The sequence below is a fragment of the Carassius carassius genome, chromosome 21 (genome assembly GCF_963082965.1).
Source record: "Carassius carassius chromosome 21, fCarCar2.1, whole genome shotgun sequence".
Lineage (NCBI taxonomy): Eukaryota > Metazoa > Chordata > Actinopteri > Cypriniformes > Cyprinidae > Carassius > Carassius carassius.
Genome location: NC_081775.1, coordinates 8,676,179 through 8,694,211, shown reverse-complemented (window position 1 = coordinate 8,694,211; position 18,033 = coordinate 8,676,179).

Here is an 18,033-nt window from a genome sequence, read left to right as displayed (position 1 = left end):
AAAAACAAGTTAATCTTCTAAAAAAAAAAATTATTGTCTTTGTAATCTTTAATCAAAATCTGCTCATTTGCTTGTGCTCTGAAATGCCACTCCTCCTCTGATGATGTCCAACCGTTAGTGTGCTGTGGGTGAAATGAGAGGAGGAGCAAAAAAACAAAACCCCGCCCTCTGATCAAGATTCCATGTCAGTTACGTCACCATACTGAAATAATAACAGCAGCGACTTCCCGTTAAACCGTAAACATCTTCGGAGAGCCCCCCCCCCCCCCCCCCCCCCCCCCACACACACACTCAATGGCTTTGGCTAGTGTCAGAACTAGAGCTAAAGGTCCCAGCAGTTTCCCGTTTACAATCCCGCCGAAGAATTATTTGCTTGTCAATCAGTGCCACTGTACATGTGTGTAAGTCATAATGTTCCTGTGACTCCGAGTGGTAGAGCACTGTGTTAGCAGTGCAAAAGGTTGTGGGTTCAATTCCCAGGGAACGAACATACTGGTAAAAAAATCTGTAGCTTAAATGCACCTTAAATTGCTTTGGATTAAAGTGTCTGGCAAATGCGTAAATGTCATTGTGTTCAATAATTCAAATATTTATTTACTTACTTGCAATGTGCGATGTTTCATAACATTTGTACTGGTGTGTGTGTGTGTGTGTGTGTGTGTGTGTGTGTGTGTGTGTGTTTGTCTGAAGACAGATTGATGAACACACTCCAGCTGTATATTTCAACATTGACAACAAAAACATGGCAGGGATAATAAATGATTATCTGGTCTGTTTTCGACTATGATGGGAGATGATTGAAAGGCTAATAGAGAAAGCACATTGCCAGGGCTTGCCTACACATGGAGTCATTCAGCATTTAGTTGAAGAAAACCAATCTGTTTGTTTGTTCTTTTCTTTACTGTCTGGTTAGTTGTGATGTCTTAGTAAATGGTAGGATTACATTGTGTAGTTACTAATAAAAGTTCCTTGTTGAAAATGTTGTAAAAAGAAAATCACATCTAGTTTAATTGACAAAATTCTGCTCAACATGAGAATACAAAATGAAAGCAAATATTCAAACATCGTTAGATTTATGTAAAAATATTTTGACATTCATCCTTGTGAAAACCTGGTCTTCTGAAATAACTAAAATATGAGTATACTTTCACAAAAGTGTTCTGAATATCTTAATTTTAGCATTTTTGGTAAGTTGGCATAGAAATAGAAATTCAATCTTTTTTCCCCCTAAATGCATTTTAACTACCTTATTGTGAACAATTAATCTTATAGCATATGGCATATATAGTCATCATTGAAACGACAGACTTCTCTTTGCTATCATTGTGATATTTTCTGTTTTCTTTTCAATTTTAATGTTTTAGTCATTTTCTTGTGTGGTTTTTAATAGAAATGAGAAATGTTGCCCTGCAAATAGCAGAAATAAAATAATGTTTTAATGTTAAAGCTACCATTTATTTTAGAAAGTAATGTAAACTTTTTTTTTTTTTCTTTTTTTTTTTTCAGTTTTCATCTTTTTTTAACCCGGGCTTAAACTTTCTTTTAATTGATTGCACGGTTGAATTTAGATTTGCCTCCATCTAATCAACAACCAGCAGACTGAACCAATTCCCGCCTGCATTTATTGATTTATTTTTTATAAAATAATAACTTCTGTTAATAGTATATTTCACTAAAAATCATATTGTTAGTCAGTTTGTGTTTCACATTCACAATATCCTTTTGAGAACCATAAGACAAAAAGTTTTGTGAATTCTGTAGTTTTTTATGTCATTGAATTGGTTGGAGCATAAGCAACAAATTGAGAAAATTGTTTTGAAAAATATATTTTGTGCTATAATTTTAATAACTCACTGGGACTGAGTTATTAAAAATATACAAAGATATACAAAATAAATAAATAAAATAGACACGTAAAAAGATATGTTTAGGCAAAATAAAGGGAGTAATAACTTTTGATAAAAACTCTCATATTTCATAGGAATATTGATCTATATTTTCTTTCCCAAGCATGCGGTGTGTCCTGCTGTCCTCTACATGTATGAAAATGATGCCCTGTTTCATATCAAAATGTCATATGACAAACAATTTGAAAATGAGTCCGAATGCTGAAGAATTGTGTAGATCCTCTGACAGAACGTCCCTGAGCGGTGGAGATCTTTCTTTGTTGAACTTCAACTGTGCAGGTCAAACTACTCTTCATGTTCCTCAGTGGGAAAGCTGATGTTCATCCCTGTGCTCTGTGTGTTATGATAAAGACATCCAGCCGGCATGCTCAATACAAACACAGGACTGACTGTGGCAGGTCAGGAAGTTGATGGTGAATTGGTGAGTTGTGCTATTGTGTCAGCCCCTCTTTTTGTGCTCCTCCAGAACCCCACCCTGCCGTCCTCTTGAGAGAGCAGAATCTGATCATCACTGAGAGAGGAAGACAAGAGGGAGAGAAAAAGAATAAAAAACATTTCATGGGGGGCTGGACAGGCCTCTTTATCACAACTTGCATCCCACCTCTCACCTCACTCATTGAACGCTTTAGAAAAACTCCCTGACCTTTGGCCTTTGGGACAATAGGGAGCGGGACGTTTCCCAGTGTGCACAAACCTGGCCAACAACAGGAACACGAGGGTGCTCATGGGAAAGCAACTGTTTACTGTGAGACAGGATGAGAAGACCTCTCTCTCTGTCTCTCTCTCACACACACACACACACACACACTTTTGCAAACTTGACAGCTGATATCTATGGCTAATACAACACAGCTACAGAACAAATAGCTAATATAAAACAGCAAATAGAAAGTGACTAATGCATAACGGCTAATAAAAACAGCTAAAAAGCTGATCATTTATAACGGATAATACAAAATATCTAACATAGCGGCTAAAACATAATGGATAACAATGGTTTAACAGCTAATACGAAAAAAAAAACAGTTACATGGCTTACAAACCAGCCAATATGTAATTGCTCAAAACCGCTAATAAAAAACAGCTGTTATGCAAAACACCTAATATGTAATGGCTATGGCTAATAAAACAGCTTTAGAACACATAATGGCTAATGAAAATCAAAAAGCATACAAAGCATGTAAATACATAATGGCTAATGCAAATGTATGTAAAGGCTAATAACAAACCAATACAAAATGACTAATGCTAACAGCTAATACAAAATGGCTAATAGATGATGGCTATTAAAAATCAACTACAACAAAACTACTTTTACAGATGGCTAATTTAAAACAGCATTTTATTTTCACCACACTGGAAAATTAGTGCTCTATAACTAAACCAACAAAAAAGAAGATATTGTGTAAGTCTATATCAGTTTGTGCAGGCTGAAGCAGTTAAACTGTTTTTCTGAATAACAACACATCTGGTTTAAAGGAAGTTTAAAGTTTAGCCAAAAAAAAATAAAAAATTATATATATATATATATATATATATATATATAAATTTTCACTATTATTAGGCCATCTGAGATGCAGACAAGATTTTGAGAAATCTGGCATTTCATCACTTGCTAACCAGTGGATCCTCTGCAGTGAATGGGTGCCGTCAGAATGAGAGTCCACACAGCTGATAAAAACATCACAATAATCCACAAGAAATCACTGCAGTCCATCATGTCTTGGGAAGCGAAAAACTGCATGTTTGTAAGAAACTAATAAAATATCTGCCCTATACACACAGACTCGCAGGTCAAAGAGCCAATTCTCATGCCACATGACCTTATAGCTAAAGCTATATATAAATGTATTTATACCAGCAATGCATTGTGACTATAAGGAAAGGAATTTGTCTTTCTTGTTGCCTCATAAATCTGCTATTTTGTCAGTGGATGATTTAATGAGTAAAATCTTTCTCGGTCTCTATCTTCCTCTTTTGTTGATTATATCTAATAAAGCACAAAAAGTCTGTCTCCATCCGTTCTGGATTTCAAGGGCACAGTCAAAAGGGGAGTCATGTCTTTTATCCACACATAATGCTTGTTTTTGTACAGATCCCCTCTTTCCTCTGATGAAAGGAACAGTGCAGAACCCTTTCAGAATACAGAGTGCCACATAAACGCCGTCTCTCACTGAAGTACAGTTTGAGGACTCGTTCAGAGCGCCGGGCCCAAATTTTACAAGCGACGTGATCCCCCATGTGGACTGCAAATGTTTGATCATGTGTAATTGCGTTACTGTAATGAATGAGTGATTTGTTTTATGCTGCAGCTTGTGTGTGTGTGTGTGTGTGTGCGCGCACAGAGGAGGATTTCCTGCTTTTGTTTCTTGAGGAAGCTAACAGACTGTATGAGCTCTCTGGATGACCTGTCACTCAAAGAGCTGAACGGCAGAAATACTATACAGTGTTCAGTTAGAAATAGCATCGAGAATTCTTAGGAAAGAGCAGCGCATATAATTGAGAGTGTACGTGTCACGTTCGAATTAAGGACAAGAAGCAGTTGCAAGTAAATGATGTTTATTAGAGAAGTATTGTCAGGCTGGGTTGATGGTGGGTGACGAAGGGACCTCGATGGCAGCAAAGACTGGTGAGGAGGTGATTGAGTGCGCAGGCTGGTGATGGTGAGGGATCCGTATGATGACTGGTAATTCCAATAGCGACCGAACAGGAACGAGACACAAACGTAGCTGAGCAGATGGAGTACAGACAAGAATAACGGAGGACCTCAAACAACGATCTGACAAACAAGAGACAAAAGACAGGGCATTAAGTAGGCTGGTGGAATGAGCTGCAGCTGCCGCTGATCAGATGATCAGCGGTAAAACACCCACATGAAACAATCAACATGACGTAACATGAATACAGCTGGAGACGGTGCATTCATGAACCGTGACAGTACCCCTCCTCCTAAAGATGCCTCCTGGCGTCCCCAGACTCCCTTACCTGTCGATTGTAATCATCGATAAGAGAGTGATCCAGGATGTATCTAGCAGACACCCAACTTCTATCCTCCGGACCGTAACCCTTCCAGTCCACCAAGTACCGAAATCTGCGTCCCCTCCGTCTTGAGTCCAGAATACGATTGACAGAATAAATCGGTTCCCCATCTACGAGTTGCGGCCGGGAGGGGGTGGGGGGGGGTGTGAACCGGGGCAGGCGGATTAATCGGAGAATGAAATACAGGCTTTATTTTAGATACATGAAAGGCAGGATGAATTCTCCTGTACGCTGGAGGAAGTTTAAGGCGGACTGCCACCGGACTAATGATCTTGGTGACAGTGAACGGGCCAATAAATTTGGGAGCCAGTTTATTAGAGACAGAACGGAGAGGAATGTTCTTGGTAGAAAGCCACACTTTTTGACCCACGACGTAAACTGGAGGCCTAGGCCGGTGGCGGTCGGCTTTAGCCTTGGTGCGCACCCCCACTTGGAGTAGAGTCTCGCAGGCTCTAGTCCAAGTACGGTGACACCTCTGGACAAAGGCGTGAACGGAGGGGACCGCAACTTCGGATTCCAGACTGGGAAAAATTGGTGGATGGTATCCTACACTACACTCAAACGGAGATAGGCCCGTAGCTGATATTGGTAATGTGTTGTGGGCGTACTCCACCATTGACAGTTGTTGGCTCCAGGAGGATGGATTCTTGGCGACCAAACATTGCAACACCCTTTCCAAATCTTAGTTGGCTTTCTCGGTTTGACCATTGCTCTGGGGATGAAACCCTGAGGACAGACTTACAGTCGCTCCCAGTAATCTACAAAATCACGCCAAAATTTGGACACAAATTGGGGTCCTCTGTCGGAGACCACGTCTGTCGGGAGGCCATGTAAATGAAAGACGTGATCTACGACGGTCAACGCTGTCTCCTTGGCTGAGGGTAATTTGGGCAAGGGAATAAAGTGGGCCGCCTTCGAGAACCGGTCCACCAGGGTCAAAACTACCATGTTGCACTGGGAGGGGGGGAGGGCGGTAATAAAATCTAGTGCAATATGGGACCAGGGTCTCGAAGGGACCGGCAGCGGTTGAAGTAACCCATCAAGGGGTCGATTGGAAGTCTTACCAGTGGCGCAAACCGAGCAAACCAAAACAAAACTGTGAATGTCGCGAGCCATAGGTGGCCAACAGAATCGTTGCTTGTCCAAAAATTTAGTACGGTTAACTCCTGGATGAAAAGCAACAGAGCAATGCCCCCACTGAATGACGTTGGACCGTAATCCCTCCAGCACAAATAATCGATTCGGTGGGCACCCGGACGGAGGCGTTACCCCTTCTAAGGCCATCTTGACCTTCGATTCGACCTCCCATGTGAGTGTGGAGACCACTAATGTCTCAGGTAAAATACACTTGGGAGTAGATGGGCATTCGGAACGGTCAAAAATGCGCGACAAAGAATTGGGTTTGATGTTCTTGAAACCCGGGCGGCACGAGAGAGTAAAATCAAAACGCCCTAAAAAAAAGTGCCCACCGAGCCTGCCTGGAGTTCAACCTTTTGGCAGTACTAATGTATTCTAAATTCTTGTGGTCGGTCCATACTATAAAAGGAACCCCCGAGCCTTCTAACCAGTGGCGCCATTCCTCCAATGCCATCTTGACTGCCAACAATTCTCGGTTACCAATATCATAATTGCGTTCGGCAGGGGATAATCGATATGAAAAAAATGCTCACGGTGCATCTTGTCGTCTGAGGGAGAACGTTGGGATAACACCGCACCTACCCCCACCTCCGACGCGTCGACCTCCACCACAAACTGACGTGATGGATCAGGGGTGATTAGGATAGGGGCTGAAACGAAGCAGCTCTTCAGTTTGCCAAACACAGCCTCGGCTGTGTCTGACCACCTGAACGTAGTTTTGGGGGAGGTCAAGGCGGTCAGAGGTGCGGCTAGTTGACTGAAGTTGCGGAAAAAAAAGCCGGTAGAAGTTGGCGAACCCCAGAAACCTCTGTAGGGCCTTACGGGAATCTGGACTTGGCCACTCTACCACAGCCTTAACCTTCTCGGGATCCATGCGTATTCCCTCAGTAGACACGATATACCCAAGAAACGGAACAGACTGTGCATGAAAAGGGCATTTCTCTGCCTTGACAAAAAGCCCATTCTCTAGCAACCTCTGAAGCACTCGGCGAACGTGCTGCATGTGTTCCTGGAGAGAAGAGGAAAAAATCAATATGTCATCCAGGTAGACATTTATGAATTGATCGATCATATCTCGCAGCACGTCGTTGACGAATGCCTGGAAGACCACTGGGGAGTTGGACAGCCCAAAGGGCATGACCAAGTATTCAAAGTGCCCCCTGGGGGTGTTAAAAGCGGTCTTCCATTCATCCCCCTCCCTGATACGGACCAAATGATAAGCATTACGTAAGTCCAATTTCGTGAAGATCGACGCTCCCTGCAACCTCTCGAAGGCTGAAGACATCAACGGCAAAGGGTAAGTATTCTTTACCGTGATGTTGTTCAGTCCCCGGTAATCAATACAAGGTTCCAGCGATCCGTCTTTCTTCCCCACAAAAAAGAACCCCACCCCCGCTGAAGAAGAGGAAGGGCGGATGAAGTTCGAAGCTAGAGAATCAGAAATATATTTCTCCATAGCTTCCCTTTCTGGGACAGAAAGTGAATATAATTTGCCTTTAGGCGGAGACTTGCCTGACAGTAAATCTATGGCAAAGTCATAGGGACGATGCGGAGGGAGAGAAGCAGCACGAGACTTACTGAACACTTCCTTCAGGTGGAGGTACTCCGCAGGCACGTCAGACAAATCCACTGCTTCCTCCTGAAACACAGACATAGAAACAGACGGACAAGCAGACACTAGACAAGACTCATGACACTTGTTGCTCCAGGCCAGGATGGAATGCAATTGCCAGTCTATTTTGGGGTTGTGACGGAGGAGCCAGGGATGACTAAGTACTTTGGGTGCAAGGGGAGAGTCAAGGATGCAGAATGAGATGATTTCTGAGTGGTTGCCTGATGTGATGAGGGTAATGTTTTCAGTGATGTGTGAGATGACCGGCAGTCTCTGTCCATTGAGGGCGTGAACCGTGATCTGGTGAGTAAGGGGTCTGAGGGGAATTTGAAGTCTACGTGCGAGTACATGGTCCATGAAATTACCTTCAGCCCCGGAGTCCAGAAGTGCTTGACAGTCGTGAAGTTGTGCTGACCACCTTAGTCTTACCGGGAGGAGCGTAGATGATGATGAGGTCTTCTCAGCAGAGATCCCACCCGATAGTAGCCTCATACTTACTACCGGGCTTGGCCCGGTAAAGCCAAGCTCTCCCTACCTGCATGGGCTCGTGATCGTAGGAGGGGCTGGCCGCATCCCCGCCGCTGACTCGAACATCCCTATGGGCTCTCTGTGTGGGATTGGGTAGGTTACGTGGTTCTACTCGTGTTAGTCGTGCATCTACCCTCAGTGCCAGCACAATGAGCCCATTGAGTGAGGTCGGAAGGTCCAGGGCGTAGATCTCCCTCTGGACGCGGTCAGCCAGCCCATGCCCGAACATGTCCCACTGCGCCTCCTCGTTCCATTGTCACTCCACCGCCAGGGTGCGGAACTCGATAGAAAAGTCTGAAACTGATCTCTCTCCTTGACGTAACTCGGCTAGCTTCCTAGCCGCCTCTTTCCCGGCGACGGCTCGATCAAAGACCCGCTTCATTTCAGCGGAGAGTGTCTGGAACAAGGCGCAGCATGGATCTTGATTCTCCCACACCGCCATTCCCCATAATGCCGCCCTCCCAGTGAGCAGTGTCAACACAAACGCCACCTTGGCTTGTTCGTTGGAGAAGGTCCTGGGTTGAAGAGAGAAGTGCATATCGCATCGTGTTAAGAAAGCTCTACAGAAATTCGGCTCACCCAAGTAGGTTTCCGGAATAGGAAGGCGTTGTTCCGGCTGGGAGGGGGTCTCCGATGGTGTGGGCGGAACGGTCGGTGTAAGCGGCGCAGTGGGGGCTCGCAGAAGCTGTAATTGCTGGGTGAGCTCGGACACCTGCGCCACCAAAACCTGAACAGCAGATGGAACACAGACAAGAATAATGGAGGACCTCAAACAACGATCTGACAAACAAAATGATCAGCGGTAACACCCACATGAAACAATCAACATGACTTAACATGAGACGAGCAGGAAACGGTGCATTCATGAACCGTGACAGTATGCTTGTACTTCAAATCTTAGAAATATGTGTGTCTGTATGTATTTAAAGCTCTACTTCTAGATAATGTAATATTGATGAAATAAAAGGCCACTTAAGTGTACAGGTGCATCTCAATAAATTAGAATGAACATACTTTCCAGAAGGCCAGCAGTTCACTAAAAATGTTTTTATTTTTTTATTATTGGTCTTATGAAGTATTTTAATTTGTTGAGATAGTGAGATAGAATGGTGGGTTTTTGTTAAATGTGAACCAAAATCACCACAATTACAAAAACCAAAGACTTAAACTACTTCAGTCTGTCTGCATTGAATCTATTTAATACATGAGTTTCACAATTTGAATTGAATTATTGAAATAAATGAACTTTTCCATGACATTCTAATTTTTTCGAGATGTACCTATATATAAAGAGAGTATACTTTCATGACTGTGTCTTAACACACTTAAGTGAACTTTTAAGTACACTTTTTGTTATAAAGCTAAATTATAAGCTTTGGTTTAAAGTACAATTTAAATCATGTTTTATAATCTATGGTTGTGCTTTTAAAGAAGTACACTTGTTTGAATGTGTTAAGTAATGTACTCGATTAACTGTATTGTTTTTCAATATTACATTTAAAGTTAATATATTTAAAATGTACTGAATCTCAAATTCATCATTAAAAGTGTGTACTTATGACTATATTTAAATGCATGACATACAAGTTTCGATATGACAATAAAGTATACTTTAGTTCACTTAAATAGTTTACAATGCTTGTTAGTAGATTCAGCAGCAGTACTCTTGAATCATATATTAAAAAACAATAAAAGTAATTATGAAAATACATAAAGATGTACTTAAGTCACACCTAGGTGTTTGCAACTAATTGCAGTTAATATCAATTTAAACTACAGTACCTGTTCATTTAATTGTAAATAACAAGCAAGGAATAAATTACATTTGAAAAGATATTAAAATAGAAAACAGGTATTTTCAATTGTAATAATATGTCACAATATTACTGTATTTCTGATCAAATGAATGCAGCCTTGTTAAGCATAAGAGGCTTCTTCCCAAAAAAAAAAAAAATATATATATATATATAATTCTATACAATTAGGCTTTCCATATACTCGTGTCTGCTAGTTTAATTTTAAAAACATGGCATTAGCTTCAGTACAAGTGTGTCAAAGAAACAAATAATATATTCTTCTAAAAGATTCCAGTGTTAACTAGAACTCAGGAAATCTGACAGAAACTCTGTGATACATTTGAAGGGTGTACAGCAGCGGGTCACTCAATCAAACACACTTATAGCCCAATAAACAATCACACCCTACCCTCATTATGTCTGCGATGATAATTTACTCTGCTTTGCAACATTTACCGCACATGTCATTATGGATTTGAAAAGAAGCTGTAATAAAGCTTATGTTAGAGGGTGTTGCATTTCCTTTTTCACATGTTCATACCTGCTACTCAGCCTGAACCAAAACCCAAATGATCGTCTTCTCTGAGTCACACAGTTCATGAGTTGCTGAGTAAAGCCGGGAGTGAACAAATGAATGAGCGACTGGATGAGTGAAAACGTGTGCGAGGAAAGGCTCAGACCGCTGTTAGTCTCTTTGTGATGATGTCAGTGATTATGTAAGCCAGAGCAAGACAATAGGGCTCTGTATGAGCCAGCAAGGTGTTAAAAGTTTTCCCTATAGCGCTGTTTAGGCTGGATGCTGCAATAAACTTCCATCTTTTTACAGCTTTACAGTCGCCTGTGACGCATCAGAGAAATGTACACTAAAATACATGTTTATTCAGTCCCAAAAATGCAAAATGGTCTCTGAAAGTTCTTATCAAACATATTGAAGCCGATGATCACATCCTAATAAATGTTGGTGGCTGTAGGGTATGAATAATTTCCCTGTCTTGAAGCGCTCTTCCTTCCTTCACTCATTGCTGGAGTTGTACAGTCATGGTCCTCAAGTGGTTTTGCTTAAAAGTGATTTTAAATTTGGCATAATTTGGTGCAAATGCAATGTGTTTTAAGATTAGAAATATAGTTTCATGCACCTTGAAGTAACTATTTTATATATATATTTTGAAATCTGATGGTTTAAATGCAATGTTTTTTCACTTTGGAAAAATGTCATGATTTTTCATTAATATATGTAGATAATACACAAACATGTTTATATTTATTTATTTAATTCATTGATATTTAGATTGACATTACCACAAAAAAGATGGATGAAAAATATTTTGAATACAACCTAAGAGTATGGCTTTATGAAAAAAATATTTAAAAAGTGAAAATATATTTTGTTTAAACCTTTAACTGTCTAAATTTCCAAATGTAAAGGCAGGAAAATATTTCCAATCTTGAGATATATTTAGACATCTAATGGTTAAAATGAAATGCATTTTCATATTTTGTCTTTTATTGTCATATTTATTGTTCTCTAATATATACAGATAATAAATAAACATGTTAATTTTTTATATTTATTTACATAATTTATGACAATACCACAAAAATGTTTTTTCTAACAAAGAGTATGGCTTTATGAAAATATTTTTCAAAGTAAAAATATATTTCGTTTAAACTCTCAACTGTCTAAAAATATTTAGATCAATAAGCCCAAAAACATATATGAGGAAAAATAAGGGACTAAAGTTTATCAAAAATAGCTAAATATTTTAGGTCAATATATGATGAAGAATTTAATACGGGCCATAAATTTACCTTTACCTGCTAAGTTTTGTTTTTTGAGGCTTTGTCAATATCAAACAACCTTACAGCTACGTGTCTAATTTGTCTGACTTCTACTAAATGACAGATGAATTTTCACCTTCGATGTTAAAAACCTTTTCCTTCTTTTGCTGCCTTTTGCTTACTATTTATGGTTAGCAGTTTTGTATTATTTGCATCAAGCATTTGTTTTTTCCATGCAATCTGCAGCTCTTGTACAACAGACCTGCGAGTCACCAGTTGAAAACCACTGTTTTGGGAAGATGGCTGCACAACGGTCTACTGGAGGGTTTACACAGCTCACTCATATCAACAGAGGTGCATGTTAAAACCATGCTTAATTATTCTGTGTTTATTTTGTCTGCGCTGTGATTCACAAATTCCAGCTGTAGCAGGTTTCCCATCAGAACACAATTACAATCGCTCTCGAACACTCTCAGACACATTGAGGGTTATTGATGGCCGGTCATCTGTGACAATACATCCTTTATTAGACACAAAGACGCTGCTTTACTGTATGTTAAATCGCAAGCACGTTGAAAACGCTGACACATAATAAAGTACTCCGCAATTATCATTAGCTCGCACACAGTCATATATTAAACACAGGGGTCAAATTCTCGGCCGAGGCTCTTCGGTATAGTGCTGATATTCATGAAAGGCTGGCCATCTACATCGCCTCCTTATAGAGCACATAACTCATGCTAATTGTGTAAAATGAAGGAAATGAGGACTTATTAAATGACGACCCCCCCGTCACTTAATCAGCTCTCTTTCTCAGCACTCAACCACTTAAGACAATTAAGCAGTGGGTGGAATTGGTGCTGGTTGTTAAAGCTGAGTGGTGTAGTTTCAGTGGCGGGACGCCCCGGGCTGCATGTGTTTAATTGGCTTAACTCATCAGCATGCTCAGAGCTCACTCACAGCGCTACAGGACTACAGTTCCCAGCATGCCTCAGGGCAACGCTGCCCTCTTTGGACCACATAAATCAGTGTGGCAGAAATTTTATCTGCTCTATATGTAAGAGACGCAGAAGTAATGTTAATTACTTGGGTTTATTCCGTGTTTTTCTATTTCTTTTTGGCCTTGACAAAGCAAATTAAGTTATAAAAGAAAAAAAAAAAGAAATCTATGTGGCTATGTGGACAGATTTATACAGCAAACACTCTGGCTTGCAAGACTACATTTTGAACATATATTTGCTTAAAATAAAATACTCTATTAAGCAAGGAGGCATTAAAGTAAGGGTAAAGTTTTGTTACCAAAAAAAATAAAATACATCTTAATGTAAAAAATTTTATGTTCTATTGAGCTTTCTACTCATCAGGGATTCATGAAAAATTATTTATTGTTTTTATAAAAATTGTAAATTACAAATAATTTTTTAAAAATATACATACATACATACACACACAGACACACACACATCATAGCCAAAGGGATTCAACAGTTTTAGCAACAAAAAAAGCATGTATTATATGAATTATTTATTTAAAATAATTATTTTAATTATTAATTTATATATACATTTATATATAAAAGTAATTATCAAAAATAATCAAAATAATGATTTAATTGTAAAAAATAAAATCTATCTAATCAGGTTTTCTTTTCAAGAACTCTTTTTTTCTTAATTATGATATCAGGATAGACATTTTGAGGTATGTATGGATGACTGCATCAACCGTTTATTTAATGTTTTAGTTTTTTTCAGGCAAAAAAAAAAACAAAACTCAATGTCCAACCTGATGTCTGATGAAGAAAGGAGCTTCAAAATAATAGAGATTATCAGGTTAGATTGGTTTCTGTTTGACTGTGTTTCCTGGTCATTTGATACCGGCTCTCTACAGGGATTGTTTTCATTCATACTGATGTTTCTAGTGATTATGACACACAGTATAAGCCTCACATTTTGCTGCAAACACAACACCTAGACAGTAACCAAAAAGAGTTCACACTGCTCTTTCCAACAGAACACATACAGAGACAAGGCACTATCATTAATCTCATCCGTGAGATGGCCATTCAAACTCAATACATCCGGCCAAACTGGATGTGAATGACACTGCATGCCATTTAATGATGCCTTTCTGAAAAGAGCAGCATGAAAATGCTTCAAAACGTTTACTTCTGTGTTTTACATATGAGAGAAAGTCCTATTCTAAACTATTATTGAGTACTGTGAGTGTGTTTAAATGTTTCCTGTGGCTCAGCTCGGTCGTGGGCAGGACAAAGGTCCAGATACACACACACACACACACACACAAGCTCCAGCAAACACAATTAAATCACAGATAAAGGAAATAGGTTGTGCAGGCATGACTGCAGTTCAGAGAATGAAGCCTCTTCATGAAGTGCCCCGCGGACAGGCTGACATTGTGCTGTGAGCCGCTGAGCGCACCATAAACATGAGAACTGCTCTCGCTCTTATGAGCTCATAATCAAATCAGTCTCATTGATAAGAGCTGTGGACAAACCGCTCAGTGTGGACGCAGAACAAAGGCGCTGTAGCTGCTCTTCTCCACTGGAACGACAATGGGCCCAATTTAATCAAACATCCATTAAACCCAATGCACAACATGCCAAGCAAAATATGATTTTCCCACAGGTTTGCTTGCTTATGTGAAGCTCGGAATATATTAGTTTAATCAAATGTAGTGGCATTTACAAAGCAGCCCAAGAGTTTGGAGATTGCTGGAGTCTAGACATTTCTACTGAAGCAGCGTTTGTCATTTGACTAGATCATTTAAGGCACAGTTCAAGCTTATATCAATGACTGTGAACTCGTGAGCTCTGTTTAAAGTAATGAAACTACAGTACGTTTAGCTCAAATTAAGAGTATATTCTTTTAACATTTAGTCACCAACGTTTTCCAAATCTACAGGAAGATTAAAGATGAATAAGACGGTCCACAACAAAGAACAAAAAGAAAAGTGAGCTTAATTGTATTACCATTGCAGATACTATAATAATAATACTGAAATAAAAGGCCACTTAAAGTGTACTTAGAGAGCATTTAAGTCATGCTTTAAATTAATACACCTATTTTAATGCATTGACTAACATACTAAAACACAAAGTACTTGATTATAATTTGTGTAGCAGTCTGTTATTCAATATTACATATAAATTTAATATTTTAAATGTGCTAAACTGCAACTTTGTCATTACAAATATATTTAAACACATGACAAGTTTCAATAATAATGACACTGAAATACATTTGTTTGCTATAAATGCTTGTCATATTCAGCAGTTACACTTAAAATATATATTTTTAAGACAATAGAAGCAATTATGAAATTACATATAAAGATGTACTTAAATTTTACTTAAGTATGCCAAAAACAACAAGTTAAACTAATTGCGTTTAATATATAATTAGCCTTTAAACTATAATACATTTTTATTTAATCGTAAATAACATGCAATCTAATGACTGAAAACATTACATTTAGTCCACACTTAAGTATATTCTTTAAAGAATGAGTTTTTAGAAAAATTTATTGCTGTATGTTGGTTTCATATAGTTAAAAAAAAGCCTTTTAATTAAAACTGACTCTAAAAATTTCATGTGGTGTAACAATTAAGGAAAAAGTGATCAAATATTTCCCCTACACCGTGAATTTGTTAATATTTTTAAAAAGGTTTTAAAATGTATTTTTCTAGAGTAAAAAAATATATAGTTGTTACCAATATCATAAATTATTCATTCATAAATATTATTTGATTTTTTGGGAAAGTTGCACCACATGACATTTGGACATCAGCCTGGACTAACGATCTGATTTCTAAGAGACATGTTGACATTGAAACACAGTCATGTTGGTCTGCAGGCTTGTTTGGGGTTTTTTCCCCCTAAAAATAACTATTTTAAAGTTATACTAAACTACTAGATTTTCAAATAAATTTTACTTCAGAAATTAAAAACAATGCTTATCATAGAAGAGGTCTATTCAAGCCATTATAATGTATGTATGTGTTTTATTTTAATGTATTTTTATAATTAACAAATACGGACAAAAAAATATAATAATAATTATCACGTGATTGACCCATGACTTGCTTTCCTCTGAGGAACACAAATTGAGATATTCTGAAGAGTGCTAATGCTGCTTTTTTTCCATATGAAAACTTACAAAAAATAATACTTGTATGCTGCCGTTTTCTAACCTTTTCATTAAATGCATTTGTTGTATTAAAAACATGTCTGATTTTGTGTTGCTTTTGTCAATTATTTCATTCTTAGTTTGATGAAACACATTCATTTATCTAGCTAGCATCTGGTCCCATAACAAGTCCCATAACAAGTTTGGATAAAAGCGTCTGCTAAATGCATAAATTTAATTTAATTTAATTTACTACAACAAACAAGTAAACATGAGGACAGCAATGGCATTTGAGTGTTGAACATTAAAGGGTTAGTTCACCCAAAAATGAAAATTATGTCATTAATAACTCAATTTCATGTCGTTCCAAACCCGGAAGACCTCCGTTTATCTTTGGAACACAGTTTAAGATATTTTAGATTTAGTCCTAGAGCTCTCAGTCCCTCCATTGAAGCTGTGTGTACGGTCTACTGTCCATGTCCAGAACAGTAAGAAAAACATCATCAAAGTAGTCCATGTGACATCAGAGTGTCAGTTAGAATATTTTGAAGCATCGAAAATACATTTTGGTCCAAAAATAGCAAAAACTACGACTTTATTCAGCATTGTCTTCTCTTCCGTGTCTGTTGTGAGAGAGTTCAAAACAAAGCAGTTTGTGATATCCGGTTCGCGAACGAATCATTAGATGTAACCGGATCTTTTTGAACCAGTTCACCAAATCAAACTGAATCGTTTTAAACGGTTTGCGTCTCCAATAAGCATTAATCCACAAATGACTTAAGCTGTTAACTTTTTTAATGTGGCTGACACTCCCTCTGAGTTAAAACAAACCAATATCCCGGAGTAATTCATTTACTCAAACAGTACACTGACTGAACTGCTGTGAAGAGAGAACTGAAGATGAACACCGAGCCGAGCCAGATAACGAACGAACACGCACACTGCTGGAGCACTGCTGTTTCTTTCAGATGCATCCGATTCGAGAACCGATGAACTGATGATACTGCGCATGCGTGTAATTTTTCAAGTATTTTGTTAAACATCGGAAAGAGTGATAAAATAATAAAAAAATAAATAAATAAATAAATTAAGATGAATGTTTCTAATCTGTATATTGTAGATTATGTATAGGCCAAAGGGGTTTTTAGGGGAGTTGGACAATAATTAATACTCTGACTCTATGTTTAATATGAATAAGGGATGATTTATGAAATATCTGTACTGTATTTATAGTTAACGATGACACATTCACAAATTGAGTTTGTAGTAAACAGAACATGAACACGAGTAGAGCAGCTGATGATACTGAACTGCAGTACGTGCCGGTTAGAGCAGTTCTCGTTCTCGTGTCAAGAACCGGTTGCATCGGTTTTCAGATCATCAGTACATTGAACCGAAAAACCGTTTCTGTCGGACGCGTCCGATTCGAGAACCGAGGAGCTGATGATACTGTGCATGCGTGATTCAGCGTGAAACAGACTGACACACAGCGCACAAGACTTAAATCCTCGTATGCACATTATTGCTTTTACTGTATTTGGGTGCGTTGTTGCAAAACTTAATTGTAATTGTAATTAATTGTAATTGTAATTGTAATTATAACCTTTCATGAAACTAAATGTCATAGGGTCCCTGTTAATGCTATTATTGTTGTATCCTTTAATTCACGGAGCAGATGAGATGGATGTTCGGAGGTATTTTAGCAGAGAGAAAGAGAAGCAGCCGCAGGAGATTGGCACGACAGTTGATTCTGAGGGAGCCGGTGTGATTGAGGTCAGTATTGGTCTATGTCTAAGGATTGTTTTGTTTTCTTCTAACAATAATCATTTGTTGGCAGGTCTAGGCACTATGTATAGCCTAAACTAAATTATTTCATTATATTTATTATATATGCTGGCTATATTCTAAATAGGGCTGAGATGATTATAATCATGATTAATTGGATCCAAAATAAAAGTTTGTATTTACATAATAAATGTGTGTGTACTCTCACTGTGTATAATTATATATATATATATATATATATATATATATAAATACACACACATGCCTGTATGTGAGTGCAAAGATTTTGCAAACGAAAGTTACA